Source organism: Salvelinus alpinus, chromosome 1 (genome assembly GCF_045679555.1).
Source record: "Salvelinus alpinus chromosome 1, SLU_Salpinus.1, whole genome shotgun sequence".
Lineage (NCBI taxonomy): Eukaryota > Metazoa > Chordata > Actinopteri > Salmoniformes > Salmonidae > Salvelinus > Salvelinus alpinus.
Genome location: NC_092086.1, coordinates 99,311,614 through 99,329,501, shown reverse-complemented (window position 1 = coordinate 99,329,501; position 17,888 = coordinate 99,311,614). Strand labels below are relative to the sequence as shown.

Here is a 17,888-nt window from a genome sequence, read left to right as displayed (position 1 = left end):
TCTACCATAACGGCCTGATTGGTGGAGTGCTGGAGAGATGGTTGTCCTTCTGGAAGGTTCTCCCATCTCCACAGAACAACTCTGGAGCTCTGTCAGAGAGACCATCGGGTTCTTGATCACCTCCTTTACCAAGGCTCTTCTCCCCCGATTTCTCAGTTTGGCCGGGCGGCCAGCTCTTGGAAGAGTCTTTGCGGTTCCAATCTTCTTCCATTTAAGAATGATGGCAGCCACTGTGTTCTTTGGGACTTTCAACGCTGCAAAACTGTTTTGGTACCCTTCCCTAAATCTGTGACTTGACACAATCCTGTCTCGGAGCTCTACGGACAAGTTAACGTTAGCTAACTAACATTACGATTTTTTTTGTTTTACGTTTGGCTACAAAGTTGCAGGTACAAACCCAACGTTCCGCATGTCTCCAACAACTGAGTATCTCCAAAGTGACTTCCGATAAAAAAGATATAGCTAAATATGCTATCTTTGTTGTTTTCTTGGTTTCAGTTCTTCTAGCTAATGTTTAACGATCATCCTTTACGAAGTGAATGGCAATTTCTTTTTACAAAGATTTATTTTCAAACGTTGTGCTCTCGTGCAGTCCTTAAAAATCACACCTCACGAGCATCGCTGAGCAACTGCTTCATCAAGGCTTGGAAATGACTCTTAAGGACCGCTCTAGCACTCAAAGTTTCCTTATTTTTAAATGTTTAGCTACCGTTACTTTTATTTTGGTGTTGTGCATTTTCTACTTCGCTAGCTAGCTCTAATTCAACATCGGCAAGGTATAAACGGTACCTCTGGGACCATATTGTCTCAGAGGTACCTAAGTCAACTATAAGGTATCGATGAGGCGATGTAAGTAACGCTAGCTAGCTAGCTTGCCTATCTTTAGTGCTGAATCTATCGTTGAATAAAATTCTTATTTGTTGTAGGAGAATTGTGCGCATGCGCAATTGAACTTAGACCAGTATGATGTGGACGACAATAGCCAGGTAACGTTAGACACACTAGGTTTTCACAAGTTTGCTAGCAAAACTGTGCTGACACTGTCCCCTCTACTTTGTTTCAGACGAACGTTGTGAATACCCAATTAAACTTGGACCATGATGAAGGAATAGAATGTGAGAACCAGGTAGGCTCAGCTAATCATCAGGTCCTGATAACACTAACTAGACACACTTGAGTTTTCCTCAAAAGGCACATAGTCCTCAAAGCCTTAAACCTCCCGTGGTCCTCGGGTCAGGGTGACCCAGGTCCTGTGTGTGGAGGGCTCCCCGCTCTGTGCTCTGTGCTCGGTGGGTCAGAATAACCCAGGCCCTGTGTTTCCAGGGCTCCCGCTCTGTGCTCTGTGCTCGTGGGTCAGAGCGACCCAGCCAGCCACTGGCGAGGCGTATGCCGTTGAGTGTAGAGAGTCTGCGAGTGTGGCGAGTGTGCGCGTGGCTCCCCGCTCTGTGCTCGTGGGTCAGAGCGACCCAGGCCCTGTGTTTCCAGGGCTCCCGCTCTGTGCTCGTGGGTCAGAGCGACCCAGCCAACCACTACACAGGTCCAGACATGCTGCGCTGTGTGCTCGTGGGTCAGAGCGACCCTGCCAGCCACTGGCGAGGCGTATGCCGTTGAGTGTAGAGAGTCTGCGAGTGTGGCGAGTTTGCGCGTCGCTCCCCGCTCTGTGCTCGTGGGTCAGAGCGACCCAGGCCCTGTGTTTCCAGGGCTCCCGCTCTGTGCTCGTGGGTCAGAGCGACCCAGCCAACCACTACACAGGTCCAGACATGCTGCGCTGTGTGCTCGTGGGTCAGAGCGACCCTGCCAGCCACTGGCGAGGCGTATGCCGTTGAGTGTAGAGAGTCTGCGAGTGTGGCGAGTTTGCGCGTCGCTCCCCGCTCTGTGCTCGTGGGTCAGAGCGACCCAGGCCCTGTGTTTCCAGGGCTCCCGCTCTGTGCTCTGTGCTCGTGGGTCAGAGTGACCCAGCCAGCCACTACACAGGTCCAGACATGCTCCGCTGTGTGCTAGACAGCAGCCAAGTGTTATTGTTGTGCTCTGTGCTCGGTGGGTCAGAGCGACCCAGCCAGCCACTACACAGGTCCAGACATGCTCCGCTGTGTGCTCGTGGGTCAGAACGACCCTGCCAGCCACTGGCGAGGCGTATGCCGTTGAGTGTAGAGAGTCTGCGAGTGTGGCGAGTTTGCGCGTGGCTCCCCGCTCTGTGCTCGTGGGTCAGAGCGACCCAGGCCCTGTGTTTCCAGGGCCCCCGCTCTGTGCTCTGTGCTCGTGGGTCAGAGCGACCCAGCCAACCACTACACAGGTCCAGACATGCTCCGCTGTGTGCTCGTGGGTCAGAGCGACCCAGGCCCTGTGTTTCCAGGGCTCCCGCTCTGTGCTCTGTGCTCGTGGGTCAGAGCGACCCAGCCAGCCACTACACAGGTCCAGGCATGCTCCGCTGTGTGCTAGAGAGCAGCCAAGTGTTATTGTTGTGCTCTGTGCTCGGGGGTCAGAGCGACCCAGCCAGCTACTACACAGGTCCAGACATGCTCCGCTGTGTGCTCGTGGGTCAGAGCGACCCTGCCACCCACTGGCGAGGCGTATGCCGTTGAGTGTAGAGAGTCTGCGAGTGTGGCGAGGTTGCGTGTGTCTCCCCGCTCTGTGCTCTGTGCTCTGTGCTCGTGGGTCAGAGCGACCCAGCCAGCCACTGGCGAGGCGTATGCCGTTGAGTGTAGAGAGTCTGCAAGTGTGCCGAGTTTGCCCGTGGCTCCCCGCTCTGTGCTCTGTGCTCGGTGGGTCAGAGCGACCCAGCCAGCCACTACACAGGACCAGACATGCTCCGCTGTGTGCTAGAGAGAACAGCCAAGTGTTATTGTGGCTCGGGTGGGGTGGGTCAACTGCACACGGCTACACACGCGCGCGCAAGCGAGCCTCGTGCATTTTCAGGTCTTGGTGTCCCGGCCATAGAGAGGATACTAATATTGTCAGCGGCACACACACACACACACACACACACACACACACACACACACACACACACACACACACACACACACACACACACACACACACACACACACACACACACACACACACACACACACACACACACACACACACACACAAAGTGACCGGCGCCCCACCCGTGCCAAGTGCGCTCTTCCCCGCCGCTCAGTGGACCCGATCAGAGGAGCCGAGCGGCCATGGCCGTGCGTTTTACGGCCGCGCAGGTTCTAGAACAGATCTTGTCCAGCGTGGACGGAGAAGACAACTCAGATTCCGAGGAGGAAGAGGTTTCGGAAGACGAAGACGGGGAGGAATACAACCCAGAGCGCCGCCAGGTCGACGAAGCTTCTCCTGCCTCTTCTGAGGAAGAGCCCGAGGAAGCCCCCGAGGACGAGTGCGAGGACCAACGCGAGGAAGAGATCTCCTCGGCGCCGGACCAAAGGGAGATGCCGTTGCTGTCGAAAAACGGCAAAATCGAATGGTCCCCCATGGCCTACGGCCGCCACCGCAGGGCCCGACGAGACTCCGGGCCCCACGGCCTACGCCGCAACCCAGGCGCGCGACATCGCGTCCGCCTTCCACCTGTTTGTCACACCGGCGATAGAAAGGATAATTGTGGAAATGACGAACCTGCACGGAGCTAGAAAATACGGTGACGGCTGGCGAGCCATGGACGCCACGGACCTGCGTGCCTATGTAGGGCTGCTGATCCTAGCGGGCGTCTACAGGTCCCGAGGCGAGGCCGCGGCCAGCCAGTGGGACGCCGAGAGCGGCAGGACCGTGTTCCGAGCCACCATGCCGCTCAAGGTCTTTCACAGGTACTCGAGGCTGCTGCGATTCGATGACCTCCAGTCGAGACCCGCAAGACTCGCCACGGACAAACTCGCAGCCATCCGAGAGGTCTGGGACCTGTGGGAGGCGCGATTGCCGGCCCTCTACAACCCGGGGCCTGACGTGATGGTGGACGAGCAACTGGTCCCGTTCAGAGGTACTGTGCGTGCGTGCGTGCGTGCGTGTGTGTGTCTACGTGCGTGTGTGTCTATAGAGAGGTAGTAGCTGTAGCGGCTGTAGCAGCAGCGGCTGTGGCAGCAGTAGCAGCGTGTGTAACACAAAAGGCCGTTGGCCCCAATGAGACAGTAACGAGGCTAATCTCTTCTCCCCTTTCCAAAAGGCCGCTTTCCTTTCCGTCAGTACATCCCCAGCAAGCCGGCGAAATACGGCATCAAGTCGTAGGTGGCCTGCGACGCCAAGTCCAGCTACGCTTGGAAGATGCAAGTGTACACCGGCAAGGCGGCCAGCGGAGGCCCCGAGAAGAACCAGGGGATGCGCGTCGTCCTCGACCTGACAACGGGACTGAGCGGTCGCAACGTTACCTGTTACAACTTCTTCACCTCCTACGAACAGGGCCAGCGGCTCCTCGAGAGGAACTTCACCATGGTGGGCACGGTGAGAAAGAACAAGGCCGAGCTCCCGCCCGCGCTGCTCGAGTCCAAGGGCAGACAGGTCCTGTCCTCCAGGTTTGCCTTCACGCCCACCGCCACTCTAGTGTCCTACCTGGCAAAGAAAAACAAGAACGTGCTACTACAACAAGGGCGGCATGGACAACCTAGACAAGGTGGTCGGCACCTACAGCTGCAGACGGATGACTGCCCGCTGGCCCCTGGTCGTCTTCCACAACATCCTCGACGTGTCCTCCTACAACGCCTTTGTCATATGGCGAGAGATCAAGCCTGACTGCATGCCTCGCAAGCGGAACAAGCGCAGGGTGTTCCTCGAGCAGCTGGGAAAGGCACTTGTGAAGCCGCTGATCCAAAGAAGGCAGCATCTCCCCCGCAACGAAGCGGCCTCAGCACTTGTCAAAGTCCTACAGAGTGCTACGGCGGCGGCTCGTGATCCACAGCGCGAGGAGCCCGCTCGCTGCCCCGGCCACCGGGGCAAGTAAGAGGAAGAGGTGTCAGCTCTGCCCACCCAAGAAGGACTCCAAGACACACACGGTGTGCTGCAGGTGTAAGAAATACATCTGCAAAGGCTGTTCACACGCATACTGTCACACTTGCGCACATTGGGCCTTTAGCCAGGACGGGACAGGGTGACCCGGAGGACGCGGGGACTAGACACAATATGAGGACGACGGGAGGGTTAAGTGTGCTGACACAGTCTGCCCTCATTTGTTTCAGGGGAACCATGTGAATGCCCAACTGAACTTGGACCATGATGAAGGAATAGAACGTGAGAACAAGGTAGGCCCAACTAATCATCAGGGCCTGATAACATTATCTAGACACGCTTGACTTACCCTCAAAAGACACATAGTCCTTAAGTTTATTGACACAATCTGTCCTCCTTTGTTTCAGGGGAACCTCGGGAATACCGGACTAGACTTTGACAATGATGAAGACATGGGTGATGATGGCCAGGTAGGTTGAATTTTTGCTTCGTCTAACCTTGTGAATATCTTCTTGTGGATTTACTACAACTACAAAATTACTTGAAATGAATGAAACGAATGGCTAATGAGGCTACCCTTTCACATACTTAACATATACTAGCTCATACAGTGGAGAGTAAGGTTTCTATATTATTTAGATAAGATAATGTAACTGCTTCTTGGCACTCAGTCTCACACTATACTTGGCATAATTTAATTTCAGGCAACATTTGAAGATACGGACACTGATGAAGACCCTTCAGACGAACAAGAGCTAGAGGAATATGATAAAACACTCTTTGCCGCATCAGGCCTTACTGTTGGTGGTGCTATTGTTCTCATCATGTGTTTTGTTGTACAATTCAATCTGTTATGGCTTGCTCTGCAAGGGCTGTTTATGTTTCTCTGTTCATTGATGCCAAACTCCAACCTGCCTACCACAAAGTACCTGTTCAGAACATTTTTCAAGGTATGTACGGGTATAGTGGAGTTTTATTTAGTTTGCCCAGAATTTTCTACATACATAGGTCCTACCAATAAAATCTACATTCAGTTCTTGCCATACAGAGACAAGGTCGGACACACTGTCATTGTAATTCCAATGAAGGAACAGTTACGTGACATGTTTAAGAATAGCAATCTGTCTGGTTTTATCACATATCATTGCAATAGACAGAACAAATCTGAGGAAAACATTTGATTGTAAACAATACAAAACTTTCAAAGCATTATTTGATGTAAACAATATTTCATTGACATGGAATTCTGATTTCAAATCATCCAAGATGTCCATATGGCCTATACACATTGTTATTACTGAGATGCCCTTTATTTAAGATCCAGCGTGCTCACATAGTTCTGACAGGGTTATAGTTAGGCAGGCAATAAATCGAATAATTACAATTTAGCAGATTAACACTGGAGTGATAAATCATCAGATGATCATGTGCAAGTAGAGATACTGGTGTGCAAAAGAGCAGAAAAGTAAATAAATAAAAGCAGTATGGGGGTGAGGTAGGTAAATTGGGTAGGCTATATACCGATGGACTATGTACAGCTGCAGCGATCGGTTAGCTGCTCAGATAGCAGATGTTTAAAGTTGTTGAGGGAGATAAAAGTCACCAACTTTTAGATGACAAACTTGTGGTTTGACTCTGACATTATATTTCCCCATGGTACAGTGGAAGAAAAGTTGGTCATGTTGACAAACGGTTGAATAGTGTAATACCTCCAAAGAATAAAACCTTTGTGGCTCAGTTGGTAGACCATGGCATTTGCAATGCAAGAGTGGTGGTTTCAATTCCCACGGAAGATCAGTTTGGGAAAGTATGAAAAATGCATGCACTCACTAATTTAAGTTGCTCTGGATAAGTGTCTACTAAATTACTAAAAAGTGCAACTCCAAGGTCATTATCTGAAAAGCTTCTGAATGAAGAAACAGGCTTTTGTTTTACTCACTCATTTGTGTTAATGGTATTCTTCCAATGATCTATCTAAGGCACTTTCTGCTTCTAGTTAAAGGTATTGACTTGCTGCTTCTAGAATCAATAAGTCCAAATTACCTGTTGAGAGCAAATTCATTGTTGAGAACCTTTTCTCACAGAAGTCCCCAGGTTTGTATGCCATGAATCACATAACCTTTAATATTCATCAACTGTTTCATATTACGGAGTCGGTGGATAACTGAGGTCCGCTGTGGGGCACATCAAACTTTGTTTGAAACTGGGAACCACACAATATTAAAACATCCAACAAATTTGTAGAGTCACAAGCTTGATGTAGTCATTGTGTGCTATGAATATGGGACCAAATTAGTGATGCATCGATATTACATTTTTGGCCTTTACCGATATCCAATGTTTTCCATGCCAAAAAAACGGATACTGATACCAATAACCGATATTTAAAATTTTAGCGGCCTTTTAAGGATTCTAGTACAGTTAAATAGTTAACACACAGACGCAGCGGTCTAAGGCACTGCATCTCAGTGCAAGAGGCGTCACTACAGTCCCTCGTTTGAATCCAGGCTGTATCACATCCGGCCGTGATTGGGAGTCCCATAGGGCGGCGCACAATTGGCCCAGCGTCGTCCGGGCCATCATTGTAAATAAGAATTTGTTCTTAACTGACTTGCCAAGTTAAATAAAGGTTACACACACACACACCACACTGACCAAAAAGTAATTTTGCTGGCATTTACGTATGTCCCCATTACCAGTAAAGCATAATCAAAACCTATTTATTTCACTTACTTGCTGTGCTGTTTCGTGGTTCATTTGTTCAGTCATTTCCTTCTCAACCAGGGTCTCTATGGAACGCCGTTTGGTTGCGTGTCAAAAAAGATACACGTCAACACTATTTGACGTGTCAAATACCACTATTTGACCTGTCAAATAAGCTTGTTGACCAATCAGGACCTGAATATGACTGCATGTCACATAATAATTTAATGCGTTCATACATTTTTTACGTAGTTATTACACACTGATTACACTATCACTCGCATTTCATATGTCACAACGATTCATCGATACATATGCTATGACGCTGGTAAAATAGTCTCGCACACCTACAGTGCTGGTCATGAAAAAATGCAAACAATGTTCTTCCCCAAAAACTAGCTCAGGTAACTATATAGCTAGGTGTCATCATCTAAAATAACTCTAATTTATAAGACAGTTCTTATTTGATTAATGGTGGTCAGACCCATCTATGTGAAGCTAGCCACAATAAGGATTAGTCACAATAGTGGACTTTGCGGTTAGCCTTTAAAATAAAAGTATGGCATAATTCTACTATTTGTATTAATTTGCATCACTGTCAATGACATACTGTTATTTTAAAGGCAAACCGCAAATTCCACTATTGTGCCTAATCGTTATTGTGGGTAGCTTCACAACACATAACCCGGTCCGGTCGAGCCTCACTAGCCAGATGAAGCTAGCTGGCTTCTTATAACGTTAGCTTTGGGCAACAGGGTTAAGTAGCTGGCTAGCTATTTATTTTCCTGAACTGAAGTTCAATTTCAATAAGCAAACAATACTTACTCACAAGGATTCCTAAATCATAATGATAATGACAGCAGTTTCTACTGGTCATTGTTTTCAGGCTGGTTGTGTTGATGCTAGCTAGGTACCAAGCTAAAGCTATCGACCCCAGAAGTTGCGGTCGAACAAATGATGCTTTATTACCAACGCGGTTGTTACGGATACAAGTATCCTGTGTGTGTATTTCTTTTCTCTCCTTCTCCTCTCACAGATGGCAATTATCAGTCACCAAGCAGTCGCTAATCAGAAGACACCTGCTCCTTTTCCCTTACCCTATCACATCCCCTTTCCCTTGGTTTAAAAACCCAGTCAGTTGTTTTCTCTGGAGCTCGATCTCTCTGTGTCTCAATCTCTCTCTCGTGCGCTCTCTCGCGCTCTCTCTCGCTCTCTCTCGCTCTCTCTCGCTCTCTCTCGCTCTCTCTCTTTTTATTGAGCTCTCTTTTGGTTTTTGTTCCTACATGTCACATTTGTCCGGAATTATGTGAGTATGTATTGTTGTTCTTCATGACTGTTTGTTTGTTGGTGGGAAAAGGGGGTACCAAGACAAGTCGCCCATGGGCATACACTACCCGTAGGTAAACTTTGTCTAAATACCCTAGTTAGAACTGTGTGGACCACCCACTGTATTTTTGGTTAGTTAGCTAGCTGTTCTTAAAGCAGGCTAGTCTAGCTTAGGGGTGTTTTTGGATATGTATTATTTATTTCCTTGGGTCCAGCTCAGCCCCTCTTCCCGCCCCCCTTTACCGTGTGTTTAAAAATAAACCCTGTGTTTGGCGGTAGATTTAAGTTGTCTGTGGTTTTTGTTCTCACTGTTACTTTTTCACTGTTATAATTTGCATGAGTTATGTTACGGGTCTCGTTGCCATCACCCCTAGACTGTAGAGCCAAAGGGATTCGTAACAGCGGTATTGTAAACACATCGTTTGGGGCCGGTATTTGCTTGTTTGCAGACTTTTTTTTTGTACAGCTTTGAAAGTGCTACTGTATCTTTGTTGACACGCAAAGACCCAAACGGTGTTCCATAGTATGTATGTCATGAAGCTAATAGCAGTGATGCTATTACTGTGTAACAGTAACAGTGAAAAATAACGCACTTGGTAAGTTGTACCGGTGCTTGACCAGTCAGCGAAAGCCAACATCACCCACGACAGAGAAGGGTTGATTGTCAAGGGGAATGAATTCCATTATCTTGGCTTTAATGGAATACGGCTTTGAGTTGTCCCGCTGAAATTCTTACTCTTTCAAATGACTGCTCGACTTCTTGACTGCTCGATCCGCACAGCAGACATTGTAGGCTAAGTTAGGAATACTGTGTCGCACGTGTAGCGCAAAATTATATGTGCCGTCATTACATAATTTATCTACGTTATGTAGGTATGCACGGTAGCTTTGACATTGGTTTTTAACATCGGCGTTAAACTAGACATCAGGCCGATACCGACGTTGGCATTTTTAGCTAATATCGGCCGATTTTGATTTGTTCACCAATATATTGTACATCCCTAGACCAAATACTTAACTTTTTAATACTTTAATAAACATTTTGCTACACCCGCAATAACATCTGCTAAATATGTGTACGTGACCAGTAAAACTTGATTTGATATAAGTGAATTTGTCCCATTATTTTTTATCACCTAAAATGGGGGGACTATTTACAAGAATTGCTGTAATTTCTAAACAGTTCACCCAATATGAATGAAAATACCCTCAAATTAAAGCTGACAGTCTGCACCTTAACCTCATAGTCATTGTTAAATTTCAAATCCAAAGTGCTGGAATACAGAGCCAAAACAAACAAACAAGCTAATGGGGTAAATCATCATCCTCCCTACCATTTGCCCCTAGATGCTCCACTGGCCTGCTGTTCTCATCTGTCCTCCTCCTTGGCTCATCTGCAAGGTAGCAAGGTAGAGGTGCAACATCCCCACTACTAAGTGGTGTACTTGTTTAGCCAGTACATCAGCTGCCTCGTTTCCCACCACCCCCACATGGGCTGGGACCCAAGTAAACCTTGTCTGTATTCCCATCTGTCTAAGCCTGCCATGGGTTTGTAGTACCTCATACAGCAGGTCTTGTCTGCTACGTAAAGGACTGCAGACTCATCAACACTACACATAAGTCAAAGCAAATAACTACTCTGTCTGGCTTGACTTCCTCCACCCACTGCAAAACCAACTGTAGAGCCTGACGCGTCCACCTCCACTATGAATGCCAAAGAGGGATCCGGATGCGCCAGCATGGGAGCCGAGGTAAACAGGGCCTTCAGGCGACCAAAAGCTCTGTCCGCCTCAGCCGACCACCCCAGACTCACCGGCCCCCTCTTCAGCAGTGACGTAATGGGAGCAGCCACCTGCCCAAAAGCCCGGATAAACCTCCGGTAGTAGTTGGCAAACCCTAAAAACCGCTGCATCTCCTTTACTGTGGTTGGAGTCGGCCAATTACGCACGGCTGCAATGCGGTCACACTCCATCACCAACCCTGATGTGGAAATGTGATACCCAAGGAAGGAGACGGCCTGTTTGAAGAACAAGCATTTCTCAGCCTTGACGTACAGGTCATGCTCCAACAGTCGCCCAAGTACCTTGCGCACCAGAGACATATGCGCGACGCGTGTAGCGGAATAGATCAGAATGTCATCGATATAAACCACCACACACTGCCCGTGCAGGTCCCTGAGAATCTTGTCTACAAAAGATTGGAAGATTGCTGGAGCATTTTTCAACCCGTACGGCATGACGAGGTACTCATAATGGCCGGATGTGGTACTAAACGCTGTCTTCCACTCATCTCCCTCCCGGATACGCACCAAGTTATACACGCTCCTGAGATCCAGTTTTGTGAAAAAGCGTGCCCCGTGAAATGACTCAATCGCCGTGGCAATGAGAGGTAGCGGGTAACTGTAACTGGAATTTAGACCTCTATAGCCAATGCACGGACGCAGACCTCCCTCCTTCTTCACAAAAAAGAAACTCGAGGAGGCAGGTGATGTGGAGGGCCGAATGTACCCCTGCCCCAGAGATTCAGAGGCATATGTCTCCATAGCCACCGTCTCCTCCTGTGACAGGGGATACACGTGACTCCTGGGAAGTGCAGTGTCTACCAGGAGATTTATCGCACAATCCCCTCGTCGATGAAGTGGTAATTGGGTCGCCTTCTTTTTACAGAAGGCGATAGCCAAATCGGCATATTCTAAGGCAATGCGCACGGTGGAGATTTGGTCTGGACTTACCACCATCGTTGCACCGATGGAAACCCCTAAACACCTGCCTGAGAACTACTCTGACTACCCCTTTAGAGCCTTCTGTTGCCACGAAATCTTGGGGTTGTGACGGGCCAACCAGGGGATCTCCAGCACCACCGGAAACGCAGGAGAATCAATGAGGAAGAGACTAATTCTCTCCTCATGACCCTCCTGCGTAACCATGCCCAGTGGAGCCGTGGCCTCCCTGACTAGCACTGACCCTAATGGTCGGCTATCTAAGGCGTGCACTGGGAAGGATTTATCAATCTGAACAAGGGGGGTCCCTAAACTATGCGCAAAACCGCGGTCAATAATATTCCCTGCTGCGCCTGAATCTACTAGCGCCTTATGCCGGGAATGAGGGGAAAATTCAGGAAAGGAAATTACCACATACATGTGACCAACAGGGGGCTCTGGGTGAGCCTGGTGCCGACTCACCTGGGGTGTCCGAGCAGTGCTCGGCCTGGCGTCTCGACTCCCCGAAGGACCCCTCCAGCACCGATCAGCAGTGTGCCCTCTACGACCACAGCTGGTACAGGAAAGGGCTCCTCCTCCGGTCTCCCTCGCTGCAGCACCTCCTAGCTCCATGGGCGTTGGAGTGGAGGGGCTGGGGGATGAAACTGACGGGACCCGATCCGGACGCCCGCGGGTCGCCAGCAAGTTGTCCAACCGAATGGACATGTCTATCAGCTGGTACAAGGAGAGGATGGTGTCTCTACAGGCTAGCTTCCTACGGCCGTCCTCGCGCAAACTGCACCTATAGTGATCGATCAGGGCCCTGTCGTTCCATCCCGCGCCAGCGGCCAAGGTCCGGAACTCTAGGGCGAAGTCCTGTGCACTCCTCTTCTCCTGCCTTAGATGGAACAGCCGTTCACCCACTCTTGGTAGTGGTCCCTGGCCGAATCTGGATCGTTCCATACCGCGTTGGCCCACTCCAGGGCTTTGCCTGAGAGGCAGGAGACGAGGGCGTTCACGCTCTCACCTCCCGAAGGAGCCGGGTGAACGGTTGCCAGGTATAACTCCATCTGGAGTAAGAACCCCTGGCACACGGCCGCCGTCCCATCGTACTCCCTTGGGAGTGCGAGTCGAATACCACTGGGACCAGGCAATGAAGGAGAGGGTTGTGGTACTGGCTGGAGTGTGGCTGGTGGAGGTGTAGGAAGGCCACCTCTCTCCCATCTTTCCATTGTCGCCATCACCTGATCCATCGCGGTCCCCAGCCGGTGTAACACTGCCGTGTGGTGTTGAACGCACTCCTCCATAGATGTTCGGAGCTCGTCAGCTCCTGCTGACTCCATCGATCGGGTGCGGGATTCTGTGACAATGTTGCGTTAGGAGGTAGGTGAAGGAGTCAGGCGCAGGAGAGCAGAGATGTCTGAGATGCGTACTTTAATAGGCAAGTCCACCAAATACAGGTATGGCACAATCCAAAAGTCAAACGTCCTCGACAACAGAGACACCCGTTACTCACGCAAGGAGAAACAAACAAAGCTCCTAAATAACACACTCTATTTAAATGCGTGAAACAAAAAAATAGGCACAACCTCACCGAACTACATCACAAGATAAAACAATCCCACACAAACCTAGGCAGGCAACAGGGTAAATACATACACACAGAAATTAAGGCAAATTAAACCAGGTGTGAAAGAACCAAAGACAAAACAAACAGAAAAGGAAAAAAGGATCGGTGATGGCTAGTAGGCCAGCGACGCCAACCGCCGAGCGCCGCCCGAACAGGGAGAGGAACTACCTTCGGTGGAAGTCGTGACAGAACATGTTTCAAGTGTTTGCAGAAGGGAGAAGCAGAGATGTCCAAGTTGTGGAAAAGATAATGTCATGTGTTTTAAAAGTGATGAAAGTGTGACATGTTGCAATTGTGGTGGGAAAAATGGAGCCACGTCTTTGGAATGCCTAACAAGGGTGAAAGAGAATGAGGTGGCCAAAGTCAGAGCTGTCCAAAGCATTTCATATGCAGCGGCTGTTAAAAGGGTTTAGGGTTTGAATGGTGCTCCTGAAGAGTCCACGGTGGTTGATTGGCTTTCACTGCCTTTCACCAGCAGGACCCAGATATTTTAAAGGTTAAGAAGGTAGACTTTGTAGCTATGGTGATTAATGGCACTGCCCAGGTGGAGAGAAGGTCCAGGAAAATAGATATCATTATGGATGCAGCGGCGCGTTTCCTGGGACTGAAAGATTTCTTGGTGGAGGAGTTGCATGGAATATTGTCACAAGCCGTACCACCCTCTCAGGCCCTAGAGCCTGAAAAGGCAGATTTATTTTGGTTTTGTCAATGTACTATTTTTATTTGGGTGGATTAAGTTCTCAATCATGTTTGGATTTTCTTTTTACCTTGTTTTTTCAACCCTTCAATACACCTTTTTGGGTTGTGGTCTTCCAGAAAACACACATGAAGAGAAAAAGAAAAACTTCTGTCTGCTTAGTGTCCTGTCTTCTCAGGTTGTTAGTCTGGGGTAAGATGAGATAGGGTCCAGGGGCGAAAATCTGACATCAACCTTGGAGGGGACAATTACATGAAATTTTCTCAGGAGCAATTCCTGAGGGGGACACCAAAAGTAGTGCTGTAACACATAGACTATGTTGTAATATGTTAAATGTATATTGAGGGACCATAATCACTACTACTGGATAATTGACAAGAGGAATACCCATGTGAGAATGCTGTTCATCGATTACAGCTCAGCATTTAACACCATAGTACCCTCCAAACTCGTCATCAAGCTCGAGACCCTGGGTCTCGACCCCGCCCTGTGCAACTGGGTCCTGGACTTCCTGACGGGCCGCCCCCAGGTGGTGAGGGTAGGTAACAACATCTCCACCCCGCTGATCCTCAACACTGGGGCCCCACAAGGGTGCGTTCTGAGCCCTCTCCTGTACTCCCTGTTCACCCACGACTGCGTGGCCATGCACGCCTCCAACTCAATCATCAAGTTTGCGGATGACACTACAGTGGTAGGCTTGATTACCAACAACGACGAGACGGCCTACAGGGAGGAGGTGAGGGCCCTCGGAGTGTGGTGTCAGGAAAATAACCTCACACTCAACGTCAACAAAACAAAGGAGATGATTGTGGACTTCAGGAAACAGCAGAGGGAGCACCCCCCTATCCACATCGACGGGTCAGTAGTGGAGAAGGTGGAAAGTTTTAAGTTCCTCGGTGTACACATCACGGACAAACTGAATTGGTCCACCCACACAGACAGCGTTGTGAAGAAGGCGCAGCAGCGCCTCTTCAACCTCAGGAGGCTGAAGAAATTCGGCTTGTCACCAAAAGCACTCACAAACTTCTACAGATGCACAATCGAGAGCATCCTGTCGGGCTGTATCACCGCCTGGTACGGCAACTGCTCCGCCCACAACCGTAAGGCTCTCCAGAGGGTAGTGAGGTCTGCAGAACGCATCACCAGGGGCAAACTACCTGCCCTCCAGGACACCTACACCACCCGATGTCACAGGAAGGCCATAAAGATCATCAAGGACAACAACCACCCAAGCCACTGCCTGTTCACCCCGCTATCATCCAGAAGGCGAGGTCAGTACAGGTGCATCAAAGCAGGGACCGAGAGACTGAAAAACAGCTTCTATCTCAAGGCCATCAGACTGTTAAACAGCCACCACTAACATTTAGCGGCCGCTGCCAACATACTGACTCAACTCCAGCCACTTTAAAAATGGGAATTGATGGAAATTATGTAAAAATGTACCACTAGCCACTTTAAACAATGCCACTTAATACAATGTTTACATACCCTACATTACCCATCTCATATGTATATACTGTACTCTATATCATCTACTGCATCTTGCCATCTTTATGTAATACATGTACCACTAGCCACTTTAAACTATGCCACTTTATGTTTACATACCCTACAGTACTCATCTCATATGTATATACCGTACTCTATACCATCTACTGCATCTGCCATGCCGTTCTGTACCACCACTCATTCATATATCTTTATGTACATATTCTTTATCCCTTTACACTTGTGTGTGTGTGTAAGGTAGTAGTTGTGGAATTGTTAGGTTAGATTACTGTTGGTTATTACTGCATTGTCGGAACTAGAAGCACAAGCATTTCGCTACACTCGCATTAACATCTGCTAACCATGTGTATGTGACTAATAAAATTTGATTTGATTTGATTTTAATTGTTAGGTACAGTAGTTAACTGAAGGGTTGTCCCAACTTGTTTAAATCATTATAATACTACTAATAATAATAGTTATAGCAATGTTCCTTATCAGTGCAGTGTTCCTCTCTCTTGAAACGTCAACACTCTGTTTGCAAGAGTTTGCGGTTCTATAAATTGTGGGTGTGGCTGATATGGTTTTGTGTCATCACTGAGGTAACTGGACGATGCTGTGCCACTGTCCCCTATACTGGTGCTGCTGGCAACAAGGGTGACACCTGGTCCTGCCGTGGCTGTGACACTGTCCTCTGAAGTCTCTCTCCTTGGCTCTTTCCCTTTCACCACCCTCACTGACTCACAGTCTGTCTCCTAGAAAATAAATAAGGTGTTTGCTGTACTCCTAACTACCGGTACCCAAAACTACACAATTAATCACAACAGCAATACCATTGCCTTAAACAAATCTTGGTTCAGTCACCAGTTTAAATTGAGAGTGGGGGTATTCATGGCATTTTCCAATTATGTCCCTATTTTACAAATCAAAAAAATTGAGAACCTTTCATAATGTTGCCAAACAAAGACTCAACAAACTTACCTGAGACTCCCTGTCTCTGCCAGTCTGTCCCTGCATATCTGTCCCCAGCTCTGCTGTCTGTGTGCCATCTGTTGCCTGCTCTGCCTAATGACATCATTGTGAAATATTTCCATTAGCATTTCACTTCTTTCTTATGAACATTTTATCAACTGGTCTTTGAGATATTAGGCTACTAGAGTTCTTACTTTGCGTTTTGGTGTACTGAAAAATACTCTGATGTCCGTCTTTTTACCTTTTTCTGACATTTTTCTACCTGGCTGGCTGGCTGACCGGTCTAGCTGCACACACACATTTACACAACACATGCTGCACCGTTTTGAAATTTTAACATAGTTTGTTTCATATTGGCAGGCTTCCAACAATAGCTGAATTTGCAAAGCTAGCGAGCACCAATTCCGTTTCTGTGGTGTTTGCTATAATCTTTGCTACCTGGTTAAAGGTGAAAAAAATAAAAAAATTCACTAGCGACAATTTAGCTTTTGCAACGAGACCATTAAATATATTTAAGACAATGGTATAAGAGAGTGTAGTTCTGTTCAGTTTGGACTTCAGTTTATCGCTAACCTTATCACAGGGACTTTGAAGCACTACAGCTGCATGCTAATCTTGGAATAAACTGACGATAGCAAATATTCCATCTTTGACGACGCCACATAAATGGAATAGGTACTAGCTAGCTTGATAGTTAATGTTTGCTTTAGTTTGCGCGCTAGCTCTGCAAATTCAGCTAGTGTGTGAACCCTGCAACATTAAAAAAATATATACATTGCTAAGGCGCGATTGACTGGATTACCTCACGTCAGTTACGTACATTGAGTGCCTTTCGGACAGTAGATACGAGCCCTCTATTACCTTGCCAGCTAAAGAACTGGCAGTGGATCAAACCATTGTGAGGCAAAGGGCGGGCGGGGGGGTCGCAATCTTGTGAAACTTAAAAACGCGCTATTAAGTGTCTATAATCAGCACAAGTGCTTTCATTGCGTATTATTAATATTATTGAAATTACATAGTTATGTTTACAGTGATATATTGGGGGGGACAAATCATATTTTCCCCAGGATGGGGGGGTCGTGTCCCCCCCGTCCCCCCTGGGATTTCCGCCTATGATAGGGTCAAAGTAGTGGAATAAGATGGTGGGTTTTAATGAGTGTAGGGTAATTTAAACATCATTTTTTATATTTCCCCCTTTCCCATTTTGTATCTCAGTGTAAGGGATTTATACTATAGTTCAGTTGGGGGCGGTAATGCAACATATTGGATGCCAACTGCTGTTAAACTCCACTGAAGAAGAACACGACAACTTGCAGCAGCTGTTGAGAACATCGACTCTGGCTGCAGTCCTAACACATAAAAGCCACACCCTATCCCTTCATACCTCAAATTAAGTGGGCACTTCTGATGACGTTTAATGACGTCTGACGAGTATACACTTGCAGGGCAAT

At 48.1% G+C, this 17,888-nt stretch overlaps 1 long non-coding RNA gene and 1 pseudogene across 1 annotated transcript; one reads left to right on the top strand and one right to left on the bottom strand.

The window, feature by feature from the left end:
• The first annotated feature begins 220 nt into the window (after positions 1 to 220).
• Positions 221 to 5,081, top strand: LOC139567502 (piggyBac transposable element-derived protein 4-like; annotated as a pseudogene).
• Positions 5,082 to 15,875: 10,794 nt separating this feature from the next.
• LOC139536478 (uncharacterized) lies at positions 15,876 to 17,309 on the bottom strand. Its single transcript, XR_011667316.1, has 3 exons — positions 16,632 to 17,309; positions 16,447 to 16,530; positions 15,876 to 16,220 (listed from the first exon to the last, which is right to left on the bottom strand). It is a non-coding gene; the product is annotated as an uncharacterized lncRNA (long non-coding RNA).
• Positions 17,310 to 17,888: the final 579 nt, after the last annotated feature.